Below are 24,594 nucleotides of genomic sequence, written 5' to 3' on the forward strand. Positions count from 1 at the left end.
GCACACCAGCTACAAAAGGAGCTTTGCCATGTTATGTGTAAATCTCCATTAATTGAGAAAATAGGAAACTTTTACGTGACTGGTATGTTGTTCACAATAATTAACTTATTATCTATCTCAAACCACAATACAATCAAGGTCAAAACAACTAGGCAAACAAAACATTGTGGTCATGCTGTGGTACCTACAGGAATAGCCAGCGTTAGTATTGTCAGTCTCTAGTTTCATATCATAAGATAAGTGTTTGTAAATTTAAAGCCTTTTGTTCTGATTTATGCAGGAAAGGAGAGCTGTGTGATGACACAAGCTTTCTGTAGACATTTCTCCTCAACTAACTCCAGAAATTGTTTTCTGGTCTGACCTAAGTTAGACAGAAGCAGAAGTCTCAGAGATCACGGCTCATTTAATGAATCAACTGGATATAACAGGACATCTCTACTTTTGGATTGCAGAAAGGGTTGTAACGTTCACTTTTTATTGGACTGTAGACTATCCAACTGCATGATATACAGGAAACCTTTATTGCTTTAAATGCTTGTGCCCAGAGCAAAAGCTGAGTGAAATGCAGTGGATAGATGTCCCCTCCCAGTCTGGGGCCTACTAACGAGGCTACAGCTCTTGGCAGCTTGTCCTGCAGGTCCTCTGATGCCCCCACGAGCAGGTTTGGCTTGAGCTTTGCTAGCTCCTGGCTAGTCGGCTTCATCCTGAGCTCAGCGGACTGCAGTGGGAGGCCTACCTGTGACTCCTGTGACTGACCTGAAGGAATTCCTTATACAGAACTTCAGGTACAGATATTTACTTATCTCTGTGTTAAATATGCACACTCTGTCTTTAGAGGAAACACCAAGCCCAGTTTTCAACATGGCTTTAAATCTGCATGTAACTGTAGAGACCCAGACTTCATCACAGGCTGTTGTACACCCAAACACGTGCACAGCCACGGAGCAAGGATGTCTGATGCCTCCTCCCCTGCCTGTGCTGGTCACCCCATGATGAGTGTGTGACCAAGAGCACACAGGTCTCCACCTTGTTGTCTCACTCAAAGTCCCGATCGCATGCTTGTGCTCTCATCATAAAAAGACACCCTTATCTTGGTGACAACAAAGTCCCCAGTTCAGACAAGCTTGGAAATCTGGACAGGTTCAGAGGCACATGAGCATGCAGTAGAGTCCCACAATGTCAGAGGTGAAGTGTTCATCCCAAAGTAGGCCATAATCACATCTCCAATGTAAATACTCTGTGTTATTAGTTTAAAAGTTGTCTTCTCTAAATAATCCCTTTTATATCAACAGCTGCTCTTTCTGTGAGGTTTTTCCAGCAAGCAAATCTCTTACAGGAGGCAAACACACAAGGACATGGGGACAAACAAGTAAAATTGCCATGTATTTTCTTAATTTGAAGCAAATACTGAGGTTTGTTCCCAGCCCTCCATCTGCAGAAAACACATGAGCTCTTTCATTTCCCACCACATAAAACCAAAAAGAAGAAAATTACTGAAACAGCTTGGCAATCTTCAATTAATCTATTAGCATTTTACATTGATTTTAAGTTAAAACTTTGCAAAAGACAAGCCCCACTCTGCGCAGGTAACCTCTTCTTGGTCACCCATCGTAACTCTGCTGTAGGAAGCTGACTGCTAAGGCAAGATTCCTGCTTCAATATGATGGGAACCCACCACAATTTTCAGTGTTTTTTTAGGGCTGAAGTACTGCTCTAGTGTTTTAGGCTTATCAGGTTTGTTTTCCCTCTTTCAGCAGAGCATTTATGTCGGCCTACACTCGCCTCTGTGTGCGTGGATGGAGGTCTGAGCGATGTTACTCTTCCAGACAGAGAGAAGAGAAGACCGACTGCTTCAGCCAGGTACCCAGATTTGCTTTCCCTTCCACTTGTGGCACAGACGCCGTAGCCAAGTGTTGTTGTCATTAAGCTGTAAAAGCAGGAGTCCTCATGAGAAGGAAATGGGCACATAAAGCCATCCCATACAAAAGGCGACACCCCTGAGATTATTCCTGCTTTAAGAGTCTTTCTAATTTGTAGATTGGTGAAAGGAAGCCCAGCTTTTGTACAAAGGTTGGGATAAATCTTTTTACAACAAGCGGCACTAAACCTGTGGCGGGGGCAAGTCCTGTGCAGGTGTGAAAAGGGAGCACGGCCAATGGAGCCACGCGGAGTGGTGTCAGCTGAGGGTACCAGCTCTGCTGGAGAGCTGAGCAAAGCACAGCCTGGCCTCCAAACAGCTTTGACAGAACAGCTTTTTCTCAATATCACGGCCAGGGTGGGCAAGTCTCAGAGACAGGCTTCTGTTTTCATGACATGTTAATAATGTTGGAACAAGGTTGAATCAGGTGTTGAAGGTGAAAAATAACGAGTATGTGTTATCCCAAGCAGCCTGTGTCGGTGTCTGCACAATTTCCACTTGCAATGAGTTTGCTCTAACACTTGTGACTGTAATTCATTGCCAGTGGTATGACACAGTCTGCTTGTGCGTTATCCCCAGTGGGGGTCGCAGGAGACGGCGCACCCTTCCCTAACTGTATGTTCCCTAAAAACTTGGGGGACCACATCCACACTACTACCCTTTGAAAATGGAGCTAAAGCATGCTCCTTTGTGTAGGGAGGGAATTCAACCGGCGAGCACAGACTGTGGGTAACCACTCCGGCATTCCCACGCATTGCCAAGCACCAGCAAGCCTTGAATTTACGAGCTCAGTCTGAGTTGCAAATTGAACGAGACCTGCTTCTTTTGAACTTCCTAGCTTCATAGTTTTGATCCTTATGTTTCATTATATTAAATCCTTTCTTGTTTGGGACAGTATAAAACTTCTGCTTTCTTTTTCTGCATTAGCAAGAAAGAATCACTTTCTGGGTGTTTTGCAAAAGAAGTTTAACTGAAATTGTTGTTTATAGTCATAACCGAAAAGCACTTCCTTTCATGTTTCATTTTAAACGCAGCTCTGATGCTCGCTAATAATAAAATACAAACTCATCCTTGCAGTTGCAAAAGTTGGTAAAGCACATAAGCAATTCTGGGATTTTCTTGTTTCCATTAAAAATGCCCAATGTCTTGTATTTGCATGGTTGCTAACATGATTTAGATCTGGCCTGCTAAGCTCTTTTCAGCATACTGTAGGTCTAATTGTACAATTTTCCCAAAGAGGAACACCAGCTTTTCCCTTTTCTGTGACAGAAACGCTCCCGCTGTGAACCTGCAGCAGGGCTCGGCTCCCCGGCGGGGCACGGGGGGGGGGCACTTCCAGCCCCATTTCCTCCGCCAGGCAGGGAGCAGGGGGTCCCCAGGGCTTCCCCGGCTCTCCTTGGGGCTCTGCCTCACCGGCAGTTGCCAGCTTGCAGCCACACCTTCTCAGGGCCACTAAACTGTTTTATGAGAAAAGAAGCTTAATATCTTCCAGTAAAAATCATTTTGGAGGTTCCCTCCCCCTGAGCCTCCTTTTCCTTTCACCCCTGCCTCTCCTGCAGGCTCGGTGCAAACCTAGTTCCCCGCGAGCGTGAACAATCCCATCTCTGGTTTTTATACATTTGGTATAAACATTTCCTGAAGCTCATAAACACCTTTGTCATTTATCAGTGCAGTGAAAGATGTTTATTGCCTAAATATGAAAACTGTGATGGGATTAGTGGTTAAAGAGGCTCGCCGCCTGATCCTGTATGGTGATGTTCTCCAAATGAAGGGCGACTTTGGGGCCGGGTTTTCATTGTGAATACAGAGGCCCCCACTTTTTAATTACTGGTAGCATTGATTGCAACTTCCAGCATTAAATGGCGAGCACTGTCTGAGCAAAGCTCATTTTACAGCAGTTCTGGTATGTACCAAATTGAAGGAGGTAAAAGAAAATGGTCGGGGTGGTGGGGGAGGAAGAGATCTATAACTGGCATGTTAATAAAACTCCAGTTTGTCACTTCAGCAGCACACCCTGAGTGTAATAACTAAGCTTCCTTTCTATACCCCCTATGAGTCCCTTTGTATTGACAGATGCCATTTGTTCATTTACGACGTGATAATAAAAACCTTCAGTTTTACTGAATGTTGTTCTTTTCCTCCCCTGACACTGGGGCACCAAATGGTTTGTACTGCACTCAGCAGGCACTTTTCATTAGAGATCATGGCATGAAAATGAACTGTATTTGAAAACCATTTAGTAGCAAAAGTTCTGGTATTGAATAGGCTGCATATAAATCTTCCCTACCTAGGAAGCGGCTTCCTAGGTGCCTCAGCACACACTAGCACGCATTTACAGATGCATGCTGAAATAATGGGTGTCTTTATGTCAAGCAGCGCCGCTGCATTTGAGAGTCCAAGTGCTCGGATTCCTGTAGTAATGATTGTATGTTGGTATCAGTTTCCTGTGATTTTTTTTTTTTTAATCTCCATCCAGCTTTAAATGGCTCAGAAACATTTCTTTTGGTTTATCCGTATTTCTTTAAACTCATGATTTCAAATGTTTCCACAAGTTTTCTCACACACACACACAAATTAAGCCAAAACTGTAAATTTAGATGTCTGGAAACTAGCATCTGAATTGATAATTAAGCCTTTATTCAGGAATGCTTGTAAACATCAGCTCAAAGTTTATTTTAAGCACTATTCAGAACTCAGGCTTACAACACCTAAAAATGTAACTTGGTTTTCAAAGACACTGAATGCTCAGCATTCCCACTAACGTGAAAAAAATATAAGTGCATAATTTGTGTTTGATTCACCTTTGAAACCGGTGGCCATAAGTTAGAGATATTTTGTCCAAAATGTAACATTATAAAATGAGTATTAAAAAAAAATAATAATAAAAACAGATAAGCAAAGTAATGGACATAATTTGTTCTTTTTTTTTTAAAAAAAAAAAAAAAGCTTGGAGGATAAATAGTATTTCTTTCTCACTCTGAAAAGAAGTCAGTTATAAATTCAGTGGCTATCTATATGTTTTTCTGTGAATAGTACAGTTAAGTTTATCATAACTACTAATCCATAGCAATAATCCATATTGGTTATTCACAACTAAACCAAAAATGTGATTATTAAACCAAAAAAAGTTTGGCCAAAGTGGAACACAGCCACATACTGTGCTCTTCATGTGCTAATAAGAGTGTTCTCTGCATTCTTCCCAAGGCAAAATTCTAGCAACATATCACAACATTCTGCAATATGACAATGTTACTCTTTTTAATTATTATTTTATTTGAATCCCTCGTATTTCATTGCATTTGGCAAAATGTCTGTAAAAGAAATATGTACTAACCACAAGAAAGGTAATAATGTTATCATCCTTCCCTGATCATCCAGGAGAGACTTTTATCACTAACATTATCACTTGTTGCCAAACAAGTACAGAGATGTTAGCCCGGAGGATGAAATAGTTTAATCATGGGGAAACAATTTGCAGTGCACAGATCTCAGCTGGTTCCCCTTTCATCTGCTCTCAGTTACTAAGCGACTTCTGAAAATCTGTTTTGTAGCTGTAATAAAATTCATTCTATGGTCTCGCAAGCACACACCAAATGGTTTACCTAATTCAGAAGTGTTACAATCATCTGGAACAAAGAGAGAATTCATAAGTTTTATGGGGGGTTATATTTTTTTTTAATCAAATAAATATAATCCTTGGTTTAAAAAAAAAAAAAAAAAGAAAGAAAAAAGACAAAAAGAAGAGAAAAGGAACAAAAAATAATGGGGGGGCTGCTTGCCCCCTCTTTCTGAAGAAAAGATCTGTGGTGAAGTTATACAAATTGTTGCAAAACACATCAGCTTCAGATTTAATGTGGCCTGAAAATCTCAATATTCATAGCTCATAAAGTGTCACAGTAACACAGCATTTTAAGTATGTATCAACACGTGCCTCCTGCAATATATTTTCCATATTAAATAAATACTATTTTTAATCTAAAAAAAAAAAAAAAGAATTTTCATATTCCTAGTACTCCAGAAAGGCAGGAAATTTCAGGTATTAGCGCAGGTAAAAACCTATGTGAAATCTCTGCCCCATCTAGAATTCTGTGGATTTCTTCACAACTTTTTTTTGAATCTGTGCTCTTGGTGTTAATCCAGTGCCAAAACATCTCCTGACTCAAAGGACAATATATTCTAATATAGCATTTGTACTTCAGCTCTGTGTCCTTCATTTAAAGCATGTAAGTAATTTCTTAGCTTAAGAACCTTGGTGAATTGGTACTAACCCAAGCATATCACACTGATAAATGATCAGAAAGCGCTTCTGTTGCACTGGAAGCGAAGCTTCCCTTGGACTTCATCTGTCTGCTGCTCACTTGAAGGGTTTTTCTGTGAAGTTAGCACGGTTACATCAGCTTAACATGTGCTTTTTCTCTGTTTCCGCGTGTGGTATCAAGAGCAGACTGCCATAAAATTATTTTAATGTAATTTTTATACTATATTATGTATCATTTAGATTAAAGCTTGTAACTTAACAGTTTGTACATGAACTTCAGTCCTGGTACAAGTCTTGCAGTTGTTAAGTACATTGGAAGTGCAGACAGAATGAGGAAGTGGGAAATGTGCTCATGGATCATTTGTCAGCAGGTAGGTTTGGGTTTGGTTTCATAGTTTCTCAATAGTCTTCACTGAAAGCCACCAACACTGAGTGTGTGTCTTGAAATAACCAAATGTTGGGCTCTGATACGCTTGCATTGAATACAGCTTCATGTCAGAAGCAACCCTGTTGAATTAAAAGCCTTTTTTTGTTTGCTTGTTCACATAGAGAATAAATTGGGACTATTTTTTTTTTCATTTTTTAGCCAAATGATCATATAATCCATATTACATGTGTTTCCTCCTCTGTGTGGTTTGGTTTTGACTACTAAAAAATGACAGGTATATTGATTCAATAGTTATATTTTCTTTGGATGCCCACAAGTACTTACTTATCTGAGAGTTTTTGCTAGAATAAAAAATATTTCTGTTTAGTTGGAAGAGCCTATTAATTTCTAATTTACTACCTGAGTATGACTGTATGTCTTTCATAATGCATCTTAAGAAATTGCACTATAATGCTGTTTAAACCAATGTACACATGAAAACAAGAAATGGAAATAAATGTCTAATGTTTTTCATGTCTTATCTCTTCGTCTTGCACAAAAATGACTTTTGCTGAGCAACAGATAACATCTCTCTCTGAGCACAAAGCGCTGGGGTTAATTCAAAGAGCTCCTCACTCTTCTCAGGCTCAACTGCTCGTCAGCATACTGTAGGCCGTTATTGTGGTCATGCAGTAACCAAAAAGAGAAAGTGCTCAGTGCACCCTGAAAAAGGAACTGGTAGAAACCTATCTGCAACAAATCACAGATACAACACTGCAGGTAGGACCGGTGTACAAAGGAGCGCAGAGGGAACCTTCTAATTCTTGCTAGCAAAAGCAAGGAAGTTCAGTTAGGTCGGGAGGCCTCTCCATCATCAGCATGTCAGTTTGTGTCTATGAGCTACATCAGTCCCTGAAGAAAGATTTATTGATTACTTCTTTAAAAGGAGACATATAAGTTTCGTATAAGAGCAACATTTTCTATCAGTTACAGCAGTATGGCTGCCTTTACCCCACCTCATGCCTTTTGTCTCTTTATCCACCACACTTACACTTTTGAAATCCTGCACTGAGTCTCCCAGTGCGATGACTTCAGCAGTGATGATAGGCAGGTCCAGCCCACGACTGACTCTTCCAGCTGTATAAAATACAAACAGCAGACAGCTGAGCAGGAAGGCATAGTCTACCTCTCAGTCTGCATGGGTGTGTTGATACCAAATTTGCTGTTAAAATCCATGATTTGCTCACCACTGCGTGGGAGGAGTTGTTGGGCGCAGGTTCCATAAGGAACATGCATGGTGTGCATAAGGGACAGTGGGAGCCTTCTGTGGACTTCTAGCAGCAATTTGTCCATCAGATATAACATTTCCATGTACTCTACACAGCTCACTAGACACCATCATTAATGAAAATCTCACAGGCATCGGTTTAGAGAGGAAGAGCTGCACAGCGAGTGGGATGTTGGCTGAGGACTGACAATTTCCTGGGCAACTTTGAGCAAACTACCTGTTCTCTCCTTGCTTGCCCCAGTTTCACCCTTTATACGGGGAAATGCACAGATTATAATGTTTCCCAATGTCAGTGTGATGTTGTGACATATCATAGTCAGATACTGAGTAATGGGGACACTATAAATTCCATAGCTACTTTATCTGATCCAGCAGTCATGAGGCTGCCTGTCTGAAAGTGGCTGCTGTTGATAAGAAAACATTCCTGCTCTTGAAATTCCTTTTTGAGAAAAGAGTAAGGAAGGTCTCAGTCATGTTCTGGTGAGCAGGTGCCTTTGCTGCGGCAATGTAATGGTCACATGCTGTGTGCTGTCCCACACTTTGCTGGGTGAGAGTCTCTGTACGTGTGCGCCAGGGTCACCTGGAGAAGGGGAAGTTGTTGGGGAGGCGTCTTCTGCTGCCCTTCTGCAGGGCTGAGGTGGCCCTGGAGCCCAAACCATTGCATCATTTCTTTACAACAAACTGTGCAGAAATTTTAAGGAACTGTTCTCGTGGGTTTTTTTTTGTTTGTTTGTTTGTTTTTCCTGTGTGTTTGTTTTTGTTTTGGGCGTGATTTTTTTTTCTGAAATAGCAAAACAATGGAAATTGATTATCATAATCCCACTTGAAAATTATTTCTTTCTGTATTTAAATATGTATAAAAGGTCTAGTCGTACAGAGTCGTACAAAATATATTTGCTCTAGTCGTAGCAGTTTTGCACCAAGTTTTAGCACAATGCAATACATCTATAATCCTCTGAATGTCTTTGTTCATTATGGGCTGACAGCTGACTCTTAAATCTAATATGGTGCCCTATTATTTATCCTCTGGTGTCAAACTAGCCAAAAGAATTCCAGAACACACACATATATTACTGTATGTGCAAACAAAAAGAGGTTTCCAGGTTACAAATACCAATGGCAACACTGGAGGATTCTCAGCTAGGCAAACATCATGACAGTGACCATTCAAACACTTGGAGAAAAGCCATTAGTTCTACTTCTGTGGAGTCAAAGAATTGGCAGCTTCAATACTGTCTGTACACCTGAGTTTCTGATCCCATGACAGCAAAGTCAGAGAGATTTGTAGTTTTCATATGTTTATTACAAAATTCTCACCTTTCCTCTCTGTCTTTTCATTTCACCTTCATATAGCCAGCCCTACAGGGTTAATTTAAATAACACATTTATTACTTCAGCAGTTCACAAGAAACATGACTTGTCTAGTTCTGTTTATAGAGCATGTAATCATTAGAGTAAAATAACAACAAAGATCAAAACTCTTAAATCACCATCTGTATTTAAAACTGACCTCAAGTCTTTCCTGTAACAGAAATACTGCTGTGAGCACTTCTGAAGCTTTTGGGACCTAAACTACAGTATTTTCCATTTTTAACAATATACATCATTATCTTTTGTTATGGTGGATTTTGCTATGTACATTTATTTATACTTTGTTGCTATGGTAGTTGCTACTGGTTTTGAAAGGTAGGGATGTATTATCAGTCAACTAAAATCAGATTAATTGAGCTCCTTCTGATATAAAGATCGCAAATCAATACAGTGTTCCCCCTGTAAAATGCCCAATTTTTGTGTTTTCTTTCATGCCTCCTGAGATCCGATGCATTAAAATCCACGTGGAACTAACTTTTCTTTCTCTTCTCACCCCCACACTTCCCCATATGTGGTTCTGATTTTCCCCTCAGGGTACCTATGGGAGGTCTGGAAAACTCTTGGGAGCTTTCACAGAATGTTAATATGTATAACACTGCATTTTTAGTTTTAAATAAAACATGTAAAGGTTTTTCTTTCTGAGCATAAACAAATAAAACTGCTAGTTAAAAACTATTTGTGAGAGAAAGTTCTCTTTTATCATAAAAAGCTTAATAACAGTTAATTGTATCTCATAGCATTTGGCACCCATGGTATTAAGCATTTACAATTCCTTGTAAAATGTCTGGGCAACACTGGCTTTTAATTCTCCTGATTATTTTTTTTCCCCTCTTGATAAGAAATTTCTACCTAATGGTCCAATCTAGCATTTGCTATTCGATCCTTAAGCATTTTGTTTGCCTAAGAGCAGAATCTGCTCCCTGATATCTACACTGATTTTTATAAACCTCATCTTTGTGCTGTGATATTTATTGTGAGTACCATGACTGCAATCACAACTGGGAGCAGAACTTTCTGCTATAAGTAATTCTACAGTTAACAAGAATAAGCATTTACAAGATCAAACTCTCAAGCTCAAGCACATATACCAGCACGGCGACACAGGCACCTCTGGATAGATGACAATTCTTTGGTGTCAATCAACATGCATTAAGTTATTGGTTATAGCTGCACTCCCTCATTTTACCCTCACTTGAAAAGTTAGCTAGTCAGTGCTTCAGATAAAGGCTGTGAAATTTGATCACTGGAACTAAAATGGATGGCTTAGCTGCCTAATCTCCTCCATCCCGTTATCATCAGCTCCCAATCCCCTCCCCACACCATCTTCAAAATTGGGAAATAGCCACAGACTTATGGAAATATTGTGCTGAGCTAAAGGAAACAGTTCTTCAGGATTGTGCAGCCTCAACCAGCACCCATGGGTGGACCTGATGATGAGACCCAAAAAGGGAAAATTGACTGTAGGAGAGATATCACCAATTTGTCTGTCAGATCAGCTTGTTAAAATTGATAACTGTGTTGATAGTATCTGAAAATATCTGATTATATATTCCTAATTTGTTTAATCTGTGTTTATTTGAGCAAATGAGCTCTGAAGACTACATTCTGACTGAGAACGTATGCCGTTTTCATTAAGAATTTTAGCCAGGAGAATTGAAACTGCCTCATCAACACAGTGCACCCATCTGCACAGCACATGGACGGGGAAGAAGACATGTTTGGATGTCTGAGTGGTGTCCCACAATGGAGATCAGATTGCGTTTCTCATGCATGACCCAGAAGCAGGGGGAGGCCCAGCTGCTCCCCTGGCACTGCTAACGGCACAACCAGGGCCAGGTCCCCACCTCCCGCTGCAGGAGATGCAGAGCACCTGGGGGTTGGCCCCTAAAAACAGCCACTGTGGTACCCACAGAGCCATCTCTGCCTCCCCAGCCCCTATGGCTGCTTCTGAAGCCCACCAGAGTGTAAGAGTTCCGTGTGCCCCGCAGGACCAATGTTGCTTCTCTGCAAAGTCTTTTCTATAGATATAGCAGGCAGTCTTAGACCTATGGAATCCTTCCTCATTTTTTTTTTCCCAACAGAAACTATTTCTCTGTAAGTACAAATCAAGTTCATTTTGTGCACTGTGTTGGAGGACCATTCCTTCTCTGTGAATACACAAAGAAGCCAAAATTAAGGTGAGGAATAAATTCTAGCTGTGTTTCACTTCTGAGCTTCACTGGAAGGGATTGTGTGCACTCATACTTCTTCCAAGGGAAACTCTTTCCAGCTTTGCTAAATGCACACAGACTTGCTATCTTGTCAGTGCATTTGTGTTGTTAATGGAAGTTCATTTACCAGAATTGCTGAACAAGAAGACAAAATAATAAAATTACTACTGACATCACATCCATTTTACATTCATAGACCTTACAGAGGTGAAAAACAGTTACTTACACTTTTCTTGATATTGTAAATTGCAACTAAAATCCCAGTTTAATAACAGGTGTTTATTCCATACTGTAGCAGCACACGGGTACTCTCATCCCACATTTAAACTGTGTTAGATGCTGGAAATAATTATAACAAAAAAGTGTTTCATTTTCCAATTAGTTGCAATCCCTGAATAAGATAACACAGTAGGACAAAAAACTGATGGATTGGGCTAATAGTCTGAACCTCTGGAAGCTCCAGCAATATGTATACATTTATTATTAGGTTTTAACAGGACATTTTATTGGTGATAAAGTATCACCCTTTACGTTCTGTACTAAAGTGTTTCCAGAACATGTGAGCTGCTGCCAATTAATCTAGTTCTGATTATCTGAAGTGTTTTTACAGTAATGTTATTTTTGCCAGTTTGCCACTGGTCTGTCAGGTATGGGCTCCTGCTCCTGGCTGAGAGCAACAGCTGAACTCCGGACAATAGTGAAAATCTCCCAGGTAAATGTGTAATGTTGAATGTGGAACTGGGGAGTTGGCTTTAGTCCTCACCTGTGGCATAAGGATTACTGTGAGAGTAAGTAAACGATGGTCTATTATTATTCTACCTTTTACATTCTATTTAAATTCAAATTGAATGTCCTTTATCAAAAAAAAAAAAAAAAAGAGAGGTATTTCCTACTCTGCACTCCCCATCCCCCTTACACAACCAAGGACATTTTTAAAACTTAAGGGCAAATGTTCCATAAAACACTGCCCAACCCTTTGCAAATTCCCTGCATAACTCTCACATGCATCCTCTAACTTTAGTCCATCCCTACTCCAAAGTTGTAATTTGCCCTCCAGTCCTTTTCTCTCTCTCCCTCTCTCTCTTAAAACAATCTTTGAGATGGCAATTAGCTCAAGAGAAGCACTTAGAGCTTTGCTTCAATTACAGATCCTTCCATCTCAAGTTATATGTTTGGCTGTTTTATGCTAATTTGAATGTCGTTTTGCATGAAACATCACTCTGAATTCTCTAATTGTTCCCTCCTTATCTGAGATTCGTCTCATGCTTTCCACCCATGGGTGTGGTGATCTACATCCCCCATAGACGCAAAGACTAACTCCTTCACCCAAAACTAGGTTTTGTTAAAGAAAATCCCTTTAGGCAGAACTGCTAAAGCTAAAGAAGAAATAGAAGTATTAGCACTGACCATTAATACAGTCCTTTTCTCTCTATAGATCTCACAAAGCTTCACAAAGAGAAGTAAATGTTTCCATCTGCATTTTACAGGTACACAAAGAGGGGAAGAGTACATCTGGACCAAGACAAATCTGATACAGAGTCATAGAGGTTTGGGGTATTCATCGGGTTTGAGGACGCTTCTTTAAATGATTATACTTATCATAAGGGTGATATAGCTGGGGAGAGCTACCATGGTTATCATGATTTTCCTTTCTCCTGTATGCTCAACATTTTTTGTGAGTTTTGTCTTAAATACATGCATCTGATAACTTGAATTAATTGTTATTCATGGTGTGAACCTCAAAATTTCTGTCCAGTTTAACTCTATCAGTGCTATCTATCCCACTCTCCAAAGATATCCAATATTTCTTTCCATGAAAACACCTTGTAGCAGAATAGATTTAAGTAGTGTGTTGGGGGAGAAAATTAGGTTGGGATACCAGATATTGGGTTGCCAAGTGCTGTGAAGCACTCACTGGAAGAAGCAGTATGAGATGTCCTTGAGAACTTCAAGGAAGCAAAGGCTGCCTGTCTTCATGGCAGTAATCCTGTCTGAGAAAAATGACACTGGAGTTAAAATTGTACATGACACTTTCATTCTTGGTCTTCCTCTTCACCCCTCAAATTTCTGCTGCTGTATATTAAGTACCCCCCTTGTGAAGTTAAAGTAGCTCATAAAAGTGTTAAGTAAAAAGTCAAAACTTACATGGGAACTGTTACATTTTCTCTGTGTGGCCATAATGAGGTTATTTATGGTACATGTAGGAAAGATTAAAGGTTTTCATAATAAAGGAAAGCAAGAGCTCAAGAATTGGGTGCCTCCTAACAGCACTGACTCTCAAGACAGGATAAATCACCCAAGCAACCATTAAAACTTCAAGAAGATTGCTTGTAAACCTCCAAGCAATGCCAATAAAGCATATTCCTTGCCATATAGCAGTCCATATGGTGGAGCTCAGCAGTTTTTCAAAACTAAGGGCTATTCACAATTTAACCCTACTGTCTTTTTTTTTATAGGGCATAGTGCCAATGAACCACTATCAAATCAATGTGATCTTTAAATGTGGGAGGGTGGGGGACCTGGGGAGCAGACTGCAGTCTCAGGAAAAGTTAACTTATCGGGAAGCAGGCTTCCCGAGACCATGAAGATGTTTTTGATTCCTGTGTTTAGGAACTCAGCACCATTTTTCATTATGCTGCTTCTTGGGGGTCTCACATCATAACAAAATATTAGAGGCACATTTTATGGGCTATCAGGAAGCTAGGAAAATAGTCCAAGGCCCCTCAAGGTTCTGGTTCATTTGCATTTTAAAAAAACTCAAGTCTGCCCATTCCTTCCACTCTGAAAGGCCAAGGTAGTGAAAACTGCAATAAATCACAATGTAAGCTTGCGTGTGGCATAACATCAGCAACTGCATTGGACAGAGCCAGAAATGACCCCTCTAGTTTTACAGCAGAGGAAAAAAGGCCAAAGCTAATGATATTCTTTCTCTTTCTTATTCTTTTATTTTTTTTTTTCCTCCCAGTACTTATCAGGAACCTCAGACCAGGAGATTTGATCCTACTAGCTCAGGCTGTATGAAGGTAAGCACTGAGGAAACTGATGTAGGAAATAATATGGGTCAGCACTGGCCGAAGTGATGCCCAGAGATGGATCACATGGTTTTGCAGACCCAGGGGATTTTATTTATTTTGTTTCTTTTTCAATCCTTCCTCAAGGGAAGTTACCAAGTGTGATCTTCATGTTATTCATAACCTTGATTTAAGAGAGTACCACAAATTTATTAAGAGTCTTAATTCTGCAGACTCCAGGCTCCACGTGGTGATCTCCAGTATGTTTCTGGGGGACTTCTCATAACAGAGTTGTTTCCCACATGGACAGCTCGATTCTCACTGGAGGAATTTCTAGTGTTGTTACACAATAAATAACAATGATGATAATAAAATAAGGAATACCTAGTGGTATTCAAACAATGCAGATTTAAGCAAATGCTCAGCTTATGAGAAATGTTTTTTTCCAACCCACTTTATAAGAAAAATATTTTTGGAGGGAAAGAAGTAAACCTAAATCTCATATGAATACATCAATATTAGACACTCATGTAAGTCAATTGGACTCAACATCAGCTGATATAAATTGTCATCATTCTGTTAGTTTTTCATCGAGTTATTCTAGAGCTGTGCTGGAGTAATTTTTTTACTCAGTCAAAGTCAGTGGACTTATTCAAGCTGTGACTTTGGTGCCTACGTGGACTGGGATTTATCTATAGGAATCCAAAACTTCTGTCCATACAAACTAGAGAGTAAAGCAGACTCCAGTGCAATCTTCAGATATTATTGTGGTTCCTACCATAGACTACCTGCAGATCTGACTTTAAAAAGTAATGAGCTTTCAAGCCCCCCACACTCCCAGCAAAACTGAGGAATGCTTTAGGTGTTTAAACCTGTGTAAATTGGGTGCTATCATGATAGACTAATCAAGCCAGAATCCTGCATCTGCCTGGGAAGGAAAATAAAGAAACATCAGAGCTGAAATTGTCAGGTCTCAGCACGTGTTTCTCTTTCCACTGTCAGCTTGGGTACCAGTACCCCCCGGGACATGATTGCAGGGATCGTACCTGATCTGGTGATCCTGAAGGCTGTGGGGGGATACCTGGGAGTGAGCCTCCCCAGCAATATCGGTACAGCGGGGGCACTGAGGTGGTGTGGCTGGAGGGGGCAATGGCCTTGACACTCCAGCGATGCTCTGAAGTTCTGCTCTCGCCATTGCTTGTGCTAATCTAGTCCAGCACTTATCATAAATGGGAAGAAAATTTCTTGTCTGAGGACACCAAACTGCATTTCAGGCATAGCCGAGATGTGTTTTCTTTGTCTGTGGGAAGGGCAAAAGTACTCAAGAGTCAGACCTACAGTAAAACCAAAGAAGGGGAATGAATTGGGAACTAATATTAAAAAAATTGTGGCAAATGTGATGCAAGTCCACTAAATTCTCATTCCTATTTATTTCACTCCCCTTACTCTTCAGAAATCCATGCATTCCCAACACAGTATCTTATTCTTTTTATTTTATTTTTTTAAGTGCCCTTCTGAATTAACCATCTTATTCACATAGCAAAATCATTCAGCTATCCATCCAGAAACGCCCATGAGATTTGAAGTTAGCTTGGAAATCTTTCAAAGGACACCAAAGATAACTACACTGGGTCTTCTATTGCATTTCCATTTTATGGCATCTTTTTATATTCTGTAGTAGGCTTTTCTGAATAAAAATGAGACAGCCTCTTAAGAGGCCTTTTTATTATTTGCATTTGGCAAAAACAGCCTTAATGAGCTGTTAAGAGTCATTCCCCAGTCCTATTGTTGGCGATGCATGGGAGCCTGTAAAGTGTTGAAAAGCCAAAAGACAATTTATGATCCCTGATGCTATCCCTTCCTGAGACAATTCTTCAGAAAGGAAGATATCTGGGGAGTAGGAAGTCCCATTATTTAAATGCCTGAATAACTTTTACTGGAGTCATAACTGTGGAATTTGCTATTTTAATTTCGGACCTGTTTACACTCTGTGTTCCCTAAAAGCAGCAATGTCATGCGTGCGCTGCATGGTCATTCAGATCTGCAGCACTGGAGATTAGGAAGATGACTCAAGTAAAATTCACCATTCATTCCCAGGACTGAATAAATAGCACAAAATTCCAAGCAGGCACTAATCAACTTACAGAATTCTTAATATTTTTTTTTTTCAGACACTGCTCATGCTTAATATCTGGAGGCAGTGGTCTATTTGTCAGCGCTAGTTGTATTAGCCTGGTCCACACAGATCTGGAAAGTGTAAAGGAACTAAAATTCACTGACATACGGGACAAACGGGTTATTCAGAACAGTGGGAAAAAAATGAAACAAAGCGTTTCACAAGTTTCTGAAGCAGATGGATGTGCAGTTCTTGGCATTGTTTTTTTTTTTTTTTTTTTTTTTGAAAATGGACAGCAGCCAGTGAGTGTCGGAGGTGTTTGTTATTGACTGAGGGTGCTGAAAAGACAATCAAATATTTGTGACAAAGGCAAAGACCTTGGATGTTATCGTTGACACCCAGACATCTCAAGAAAAGAGCAAATATTGCATTCATTGTATTGTCTCTTCCTGTAAATGGCAAAATGACATCTTTTACCAGACTCGTGTATTGATCTGCTTCAGCCCTTACTAACTTAAATACTGTAAATGGGTGAGGGATAGGTTTGTCTGTTTGACTTTAATTAAGTGATACTCTCTCTGTCTGAACAAAGGGATGACCCAATGAGGCCTTAAGGTAGTGCAATTTTTCCTGTTTTGAGAAAGCAATAATCACCTGCATTGTTAATAAAAACAAGGAAGGCATTAAACTAGTGCAAGATTAAAAACTCTCTTTAAGACAGCTTTTATTTGCAATATATTCTCTTTCAATACAATATTTAAAAAGAAAAAACGAACAGTATCCTCCACTGTGATATTTCCATTGCATGCCTTGCCATACGATCTCAGCACAACGCAGGTATACGATGAACATCCCATACACAGAATTGAAGCATGATATTGAAGAAGAGGGAAAAGTCATTTAGAAGGTTAACTAAAGCACCCGGGAGAGCTTGATACAGTGACTGGCCAATGGGTAAATAAAGAAATGACTTGCCAAGAAAGAAAGGAAAAAAGAGAAAAGGCTCCAAACACTGTTCTGCCTCTGACAAGAAATTCTCTATTCTGATCAGCCAGGTGAAGATATCTGCATGCCACCCCCAGTTGCTGAGTGGGCAACAGTAAAAAAGAGAAAGAAAGAGCAGAATGAACCCAAAGCTGCTATAAAGGGGATTTGTAGCCAGCTCCAAGCCCCCCAGCTAAAAAGGAGGTGGTTCATGGCCTGATTCTGGTGTGTGGCTCTGCACCCTCTGGGACAATTACGATGCAGCATGATAGGAAGAGCCCCAGCAAGCAGGAGCCCTGGGGTGAGAGGCGAGGGGGACCAGACCCGAGCCTTCCCTCTGCTCCTTCCAGGCAGTGCCATCTACTCTCAGCAGGCTTTGGGTACCGTCCTGGCAGGAATCAAGGCACAACGAGAGCCGGGCAGTGAGATTACAGGCCATTGTTACATTCAGCTTTTCATCTGGTTTCAAAAGGCACGCCACGTGCTTTATTTGGATTTGGATGTATAATGTACAAGCTATTTTTGACTAAATAATCAAATGTGTGTAATTTGATTGCCTTCCTTTTATTGGTACACATAATAGTCACTTATGTTCTACGGTAAGAGAACAAAGTTTCCAAAAATAAAGCAACTTAGTCTTACTAAAGGTGCCAGCATGGGTACTACTTTTTACTCCTATCTGCTAGGAGGGCCAATAAAGTATGCAGTCCTGCAGTGACTCCAGATCAAATTTCAATTGATTCTCGCCCGTGCCCAATATCTTTCTTTTTTTTCAGACACAATCATATTTTTCTCTTTGATTTTTGAAATCCCTTGAAATGTCAGGGTCTGATTCTGGCCTCACATCTTAAAATCAGAAGAGTGACTTTGACTCACTTCTTCCATTAATAGCAATATAACTGCAGTATAATTTTTCTTCCATCGGGGAAATATTGCCTTGCTGTTTTGTTAACGCTGGAGTCCTTTGTCTGAAATGTAATCATCAGCAATTACCCATGTGCAGAGCATTTTGTCACAGTTACTTACTGCTCACAAGCCAGCCGTACATAGTAAACAGTCAGACCCAGGGCCAGACTCTTGCTGGTGCAAGCGGCTGTAAGAAGTGTGACAATAAAGCTATGCAAATTTGCAACAGCTGGATTCTTGGCTCCTCACTTGGCTTCTGATTATTTAAAAATGTTCTTTCCTTCTGTAATTTTATTTGCATAAAAACACAACACAATAATTTGACGACTACTCACCCTCACGCTGTGCATAGAAGCAAAACAGCTTACGACTAAACCGAGCAATCAATTTTTATTTTTTTTTCTGAAATCACACATCTTTCACTTTCTTTTCTATGCTGTGACTTACAAAAGTGACTTACAGTGCGGCTGGGTTATGTGGTAAAATGAGTAATTCAGAGTTGTTAAAAGAGAAGGATTATTCTTCTGTTAGCTCGTGGAACAAAGCTTCCCAATAAATGTCGTATTCTGCTGTGCACTGAGTGCTTTTGTCCAGTTCATAGCGCAAATCATACTGTTCCCAAGTGCTCATCCACAGCAGTATTCTTTAATGCTTAACTCAGTGACCTCACAAAAATAATTGGTGTGAAGCAAATTTACTTAGCCCTCTGCCTTTATTTGCAGACTGAATGGCTCAGAGAACTGTGCATATTGTTTATGGAAATGAAGAGGGAGAAAAGAAAACAGAACATTACTCTCCAGATAAAGATGGGCCCATGCACAGAAGGAACACAGGGGCTTAGCATGATGTCCCTGCCTGCATGAGAGACACCTAATGAAAGACGCTGATAGACTAATACAGCTGCAAATCAGTCCAGTGACTGTGAAAATCCAATCCAGCTGCTCTGAGTTAAAACAGTTAGCATTTCTGACATTATTCCTAAGTTAAAATTTTGGGTTTAACTGTGAACTTTGACTAATAATTATCCCCCAGATGCAAACAGCAATACTTTATAAGCAGATTTCTGTTGCCTTGCAGGTGAAAGGACAGATTCTCACTTCTCTGTATAAATCTGAAAAAAATAAATCCTAGCATAGCCCTAAGTGAAATTTTGGGGATTTTCAGCAAAAACTATGTTCCAAACCCAGGCCATTGTTCCCAACTTTGTCTTCCCTCTGTGCCGCAGCTGGTACCAGCGCATCTGGCAGCTCCTTGCATACTGAGCTCCTGCAGAGGAAGGCAGAGAAGGGGGCAGGAAGGGTGTTGTGGGTCAAAACGCTGGCTATTTGTGTGCATCTATATTTATGTGTATACAGATGTAAATCTTCCCTATGGAAAAACAAAAAATACAATCACACAGTTTAGAACAGGGTGATAGACATAACAGAATAGTTGTGCTTGATGTGCATGTGATATAACCATAGCACAAAAGAAGCTTACCAAACAGCTTGCAGAGATTAGCGAACAAGAACTAAGCTATTCTTTTCAGGAGGTGTTATTAGCATATTTTTCATCAATACTATACTTAACAGCTACTACATAGCAGGAAGTGGTATTTAACCTCTTGTTGCAATGTAACGAGATTACTTTGTATGGTTATGTTACATTCCATTCATAAAGGCCCTCCTGTGTCCAGTTAATTAGATTCACTGTTTGGCAGCATTAGGTTGAAGAAAATGTAACAAAATGTATTTGGAATATTTAAATTTTAAGCTTTTGTTTTGCCTTTCTTTCTCGAAGGCTGTATTGAGAGCTATGTAAAACTTGATTTGGAGAGATTGGCATTCATTACAGCCCTCTGCCAGGGGCTGATCAACGTGGACATTTAACCACTTAAATCCCCGAAGTCTAAAGGAAAGCTAATCCTCAAAGTTATAGTCATCCAAAATAGATGACGATCACCTGATTTCAGAATCAAAACCAGGTGAAACTATTTTTTTTTCCTTGATTTGGCTGCAAAAGTGTGAGCAATGCCATGAGTTAGAGGGGACTTTCTTGTTTCAAGTTTTGCTTTTCAGTGAGTTCAGGCTCACTTTGGAAAATAGCCAGAGCGCTGGGAAGAAATTGATCTGAATTCAGAGCCTGGAGTAAAAGAATAAACCAGGTGAGTCTTGTGGAATGTCATATTTCTGTTTTAAACAACTTCTGTGGTCCTGGTAATTTTTCCATGAAGAAATGACTGTGGGGTACTTTTATTTTTTATTAATTTTTTTTGGTAATCTTTTTCCTATTTTCCTAAAGATTTCCTTGGTTGCACAACTAGTGCCAGGAGTGCTATTTATTTAAAAGACCCAGTATTAGTTAACAATAAATAATTTAAAAGAAAAAAAAATAAACATGCAACAGCTGCATATAGTTTAGCAGAGAGTTACAGCAAACAAAGAGGAATCAGCATCTCCCTCTTGCAGAAGCTGTTCTGTGCTTCTACAATAACAACAACAAAAATCTTGAAAAATAGTTAAACAAGGCTGTTTTTTCCTATTTCTGTAAAAACATGATTTTACCTCTGAGTAAAAAAAAAGGGGGGGGCGGCAGGGAGGAGGGGGGAAAAAACACTAATGAAATTCAGCAATCCAACTTAACAATGCCACTATTTTGCTTTTTGGCCATACAAAGCATGCCTGGCTGCAGTATTACAGGCAGCAGTTTCTGTGCTGCAGCACAAAAGACAAATCACTTTTTTTTTTTTTTCCCCTGCCTTCCGCCCACCTTCCTAAGACTCATCAGCACAGCCTTTACCCTCTGTACTTTTTTTAAAGCCAAAGAAAAATCTACAAGAGAAGAGAGAAAAGGTGTTTTCATGCCTAAGATTTAAAAAAAAAAAAGGGGGGGGGGGAGGGGGAAATAAAAAGGAAAAAATGTGTAGCTGAGATTTTTTTCTGAAAACCTGAAAAACAGATTTAAAATACTGATTTGTCTTTAAAAAAATATTCTGAAAGTGCTAGCATGCCCTCATGAATATTATGTAGTGCCTCGCTGGGTTGCACAGTTAGATGAGCTAATGTCCTGAAGCCAGACAGAGATTCACCTTTTAGGAGCACATCGGTGTGGACAGAATCCACAGGCAGATTCATGTCCTCGAGGAAGGGGACGAGTGGCCACGTGGCTGTGCCTCTGCAGCCTGCCCTTGCCTCTCTGTTGTCCATCTCCCCACTGACAGCCCCTCTCAGGCAGCCCCCAACTGCAAATCACCACCCCACTACCGAAGGGTCTTGGGTTCCCGATCCTTTCCAGTGCAAAGGCCGCTCAGTCTGGCATCAGCAGTGACTCTCGGGGCTGCTGGATGGAGGCCTGGAGGCCGAGGGGCATCCTGTGAGAGGGGACCCGTGGCCTGCAGAGCCTCAGCACCCTCCCAGTCCGCCCTGCCAGAGGGAACCCCACCAGCATGGTGAAATGAGCCTCATGTTTGTGTTTCACACGCCACTGCTGCCAGCAAATGTCATAAAGCGAAGGAGCTTTCACCGCCAGCCTCCCAGCTGCCCCACTTCTGTCCTCCTCGCCCAGGCCGGGGGACACGGGTGGGTGGCAGAGGGCGCAGCCGGCAGGCCCTGCGCAGAGCCCTCACGGACTTCTTCCCCAGCACGGCACGAGCCATGCAGGGCAGCAAACTCCAGCTTTGCCACTACTTCTTGTTCAGATAAGAAATTTGTTAAAACATTTTGTTTGTGTGCTTCCAGACTGCAAAATTAATTTAAAGGGACACTGCCAAGGTTAGCATCCTCAGAATTTGATTTGACCAACTGGGCATGTTTCCTAATAACTTTGAAAAGGCTGCACAGTTCTTTATATACAGTCCTTTATTTTTTTTTCCTTCCCTCTCAAGACAAAAAATATTTCTCTAGGGAAAATATTATCAAAGCTGAAGGTCTGTCTGTCTTCATGGGCAACCCTGCTAAATCTGCCCAGCGTTCATACATAATAGACAGAAAACAAATTAGAATGAAAGCAAGCTTCCTTTTCAAGCTTTCCAAAGGAGTGAGTTTATTTTAAAGAGGAAAAACAAAAAAAAAAAAGCTGAACCAAGAGTTAGATTTTATAAATGGTGTACAACTCTTTAAGCAAAACTCTTTGAAATTTAAAAACCAAACAAACATAGCAAGTATTTGTCAGTGGATTATGGGGCACTTATTGACTCCTATAGCAGTTCCCATACTTCCCAGGGTCACACTCAAGTCTCCCATCTGCTTCAGCCCTTCCAGATATAGCAGACAAATCCTGACATCCACACTTCTCCACTGTAATTGCTGCTTGCAGGACTTATCAATTATTCAATCGATAACTTGTAAGATGTGTGTCCTCCTATATGCAGTCGCAGAAACTTCTTTTCCCCTGCTATTGTGACATTGCTTGATGAAACAAGATGGTGAAGCTTTGGGGTTCCTTGCTGGCCTTGCCCTCAGTGCATGTACTCAAACTTCATTACATGTGACTTTTAGCTCTGGAAGCATACACCATCTAAATATTTTACTAATGGCATGGTTGTTCCAGCCAACTGATTGCAGAAACGGCCTGCTTGAAATAACAGGGCAAGCCATGGAAACTTCCTAAAGATAAGGTGATCTGCTCTTGAACTGTGATATATCAAAGAATCAGCTACAAGTAACATCATCTCCAATGTAAACGTACCTATTCCTAGGGCATCGTTTCAGAATGGAAAGTTACCAAAATATGTTCATGTAGTTCAATTAAAGAGGTAATGTTACCTCTACCACTTCTGAATTTTCCTAAAGCCAGTAAAAGCCATTTTTCTATAACATTTTCTTACAGCTTTTCCAGCCATTTCCAGTATCTAGTTTGTGGTGGTGTTTTTTGGTGGTGCCGGTGGTGTGTTTTGTTGTTGTTTTGTTTTGTTGAATGAAATAAGGGCCAACAACAGGTAGGTGCATAACAGGTAGGTGCACCTGCTGAGGCATTTTGACTCCTTAGCATCTGCACTAGAACTGTCTCCTTATAATATGGATGACATGTTTGTTACTTATTTTTAAACTCTGTGGAGTATAGATATTATTAACAAATTCAATGCCTTGTAGTACTTCATACAATGCTCTAAGAATTGTTTCCCAAGTTTCATCTCATTTCTCAGGTCTTTGTACACAACCTGCTTCTCTTAAAAAAATACCACTCACATTGCTCCTGTTGGTCAGCTCAGCAAGCATCTTTTATACGCTGTTTACCAGGAGCAGACCCACAGTGTTTTCTCTTACATCGAGATAAAATATTCTGCTTCTGCAGGTACAAAACAGTACTCCAGAACTGTTAGAAACACTGCAAATGAAAACTGTGAAAATGTGAATTTCATTGAAAAGTTCCCTTTCAAGTGAAAATTTATTTTTCCATGAAAAGGATGATCAAACTAGATCAGACTCTAGCTTTTCCGTTCTTCTTTCCTTTTTTTTTTTCTTTTTTCTCATTTCCCCATTCTACAGTGAAGATAGGGAGTAAAAGAAAACACTTTTAAAAGACTGCACTTTTTTCTTAAAAGAAGTAGTACTATTCTTGTAACTTCTGAAAATAAGCTTCAAACCAAATATCTTCACTTTGCTTTTGAGACCTCACGTTTATTCTTTGCATTCAAAGTACGGCCAAATCCTATGGCATTCTTTCTGTAAATTCACAAAAGCAGAGCACCCTCGCTACCTTTCCGTCTGGGTTCTCTTGCAGCTGCCAGTGGGACGCGCGATGGGCTGGCACGGCACAGCACGGCTTCCCGGGCGCCGGGCAGGAGCTGTCCAGCAAGGCCCGGGTGGCTGTCGAGCTTTCAGCTGCTCCTGGAAGCCACCGGCATGCTGCTTGGCTGCTTTATACCAGGCAAACATCAGGGAATGTCTGTGTTCATCTGCCTTAAATTTTACAGAGTTGCATCTGCTTCCCAAAGCAAGGGAGACGATGCAGGGTGTGAGCTCTCCCTGTGAGCGTGAACGCGCAGACACCGCATGTTTACAGCGTCGGTGTTTTTGCTGAACAAACGTCCCGCAGCCCCTGCTCGTCCTCATTCAGCCTCCTCTCGCACCCTAAATCATTCCTGAAAGGGAAGTGTTCACCTGCAGGGCCGCTGCGGGAAATACAGTTCTGTTTAACCTTCTGTAAAACCCTCTGTAATTTCATTATAATTTTTCAAAGGCTTCA

General features: G+C 40.6%; 1 protein-coding gene and 1 long non-coding RNA gene across 3 annotated transcripts in view; one reads left to right on the forward strand and one right to left on the reverse strand.

The window, feature by feature from the left end:
- The window catches only part of LOC308178838, a 53,529-nt gene that overhangs the window by 21,884 nt on the left and 7,051 nt on the right, over nucleotides 1-24,594 (forward strand). The window contains exons 2-4 of the long non-coding RNA XR_013939998.1: nucleotides 281-1,860; nucleotides 11,284-11,379; nucleotides 12,041-20,572. This is a non-coding gene — a long non-coding RNA (uncharacterized lncRNA). The remainder of the gene's footprint in view (nucleotides 1-280; nucleotides 1,861-11,283; nucleotides 11,380-12,040; nucleotides 20,573-24,594) is intronic.
- The window catches only part of LOC308178837 (uncharacterized protein), a gene marked incomplete at its 5' end in the record, with an annotated part of 46,856 nt that continues 25,617 nt past the window's right edge, over nucleotides 3,356-24,594 (reverse strand). Inside the window, 2 exons of one of the 2 annotated variants that reach the window (XR_013939989.1) lie at nucleotides 3,356-7,455; nucleotides 7,595-7,680. Of the gene's footprint in view, nucleotides 7,681-24,594 lie in introns of both variants that reach the window. The other variant, XR_013939990.1, reaches the window with a different exon arrangement.

Source organism: Anser brachyrhynchus (assembly GCF_964034855.1).
Source record: "Anser brachyrhynchus genome assembly, chromosome: 16".
NCBI lineage: Eukaryota > Metazoa > Chordata > Aves > Anseriformes > Anatidae > Anser > Anser brachyrhynchus.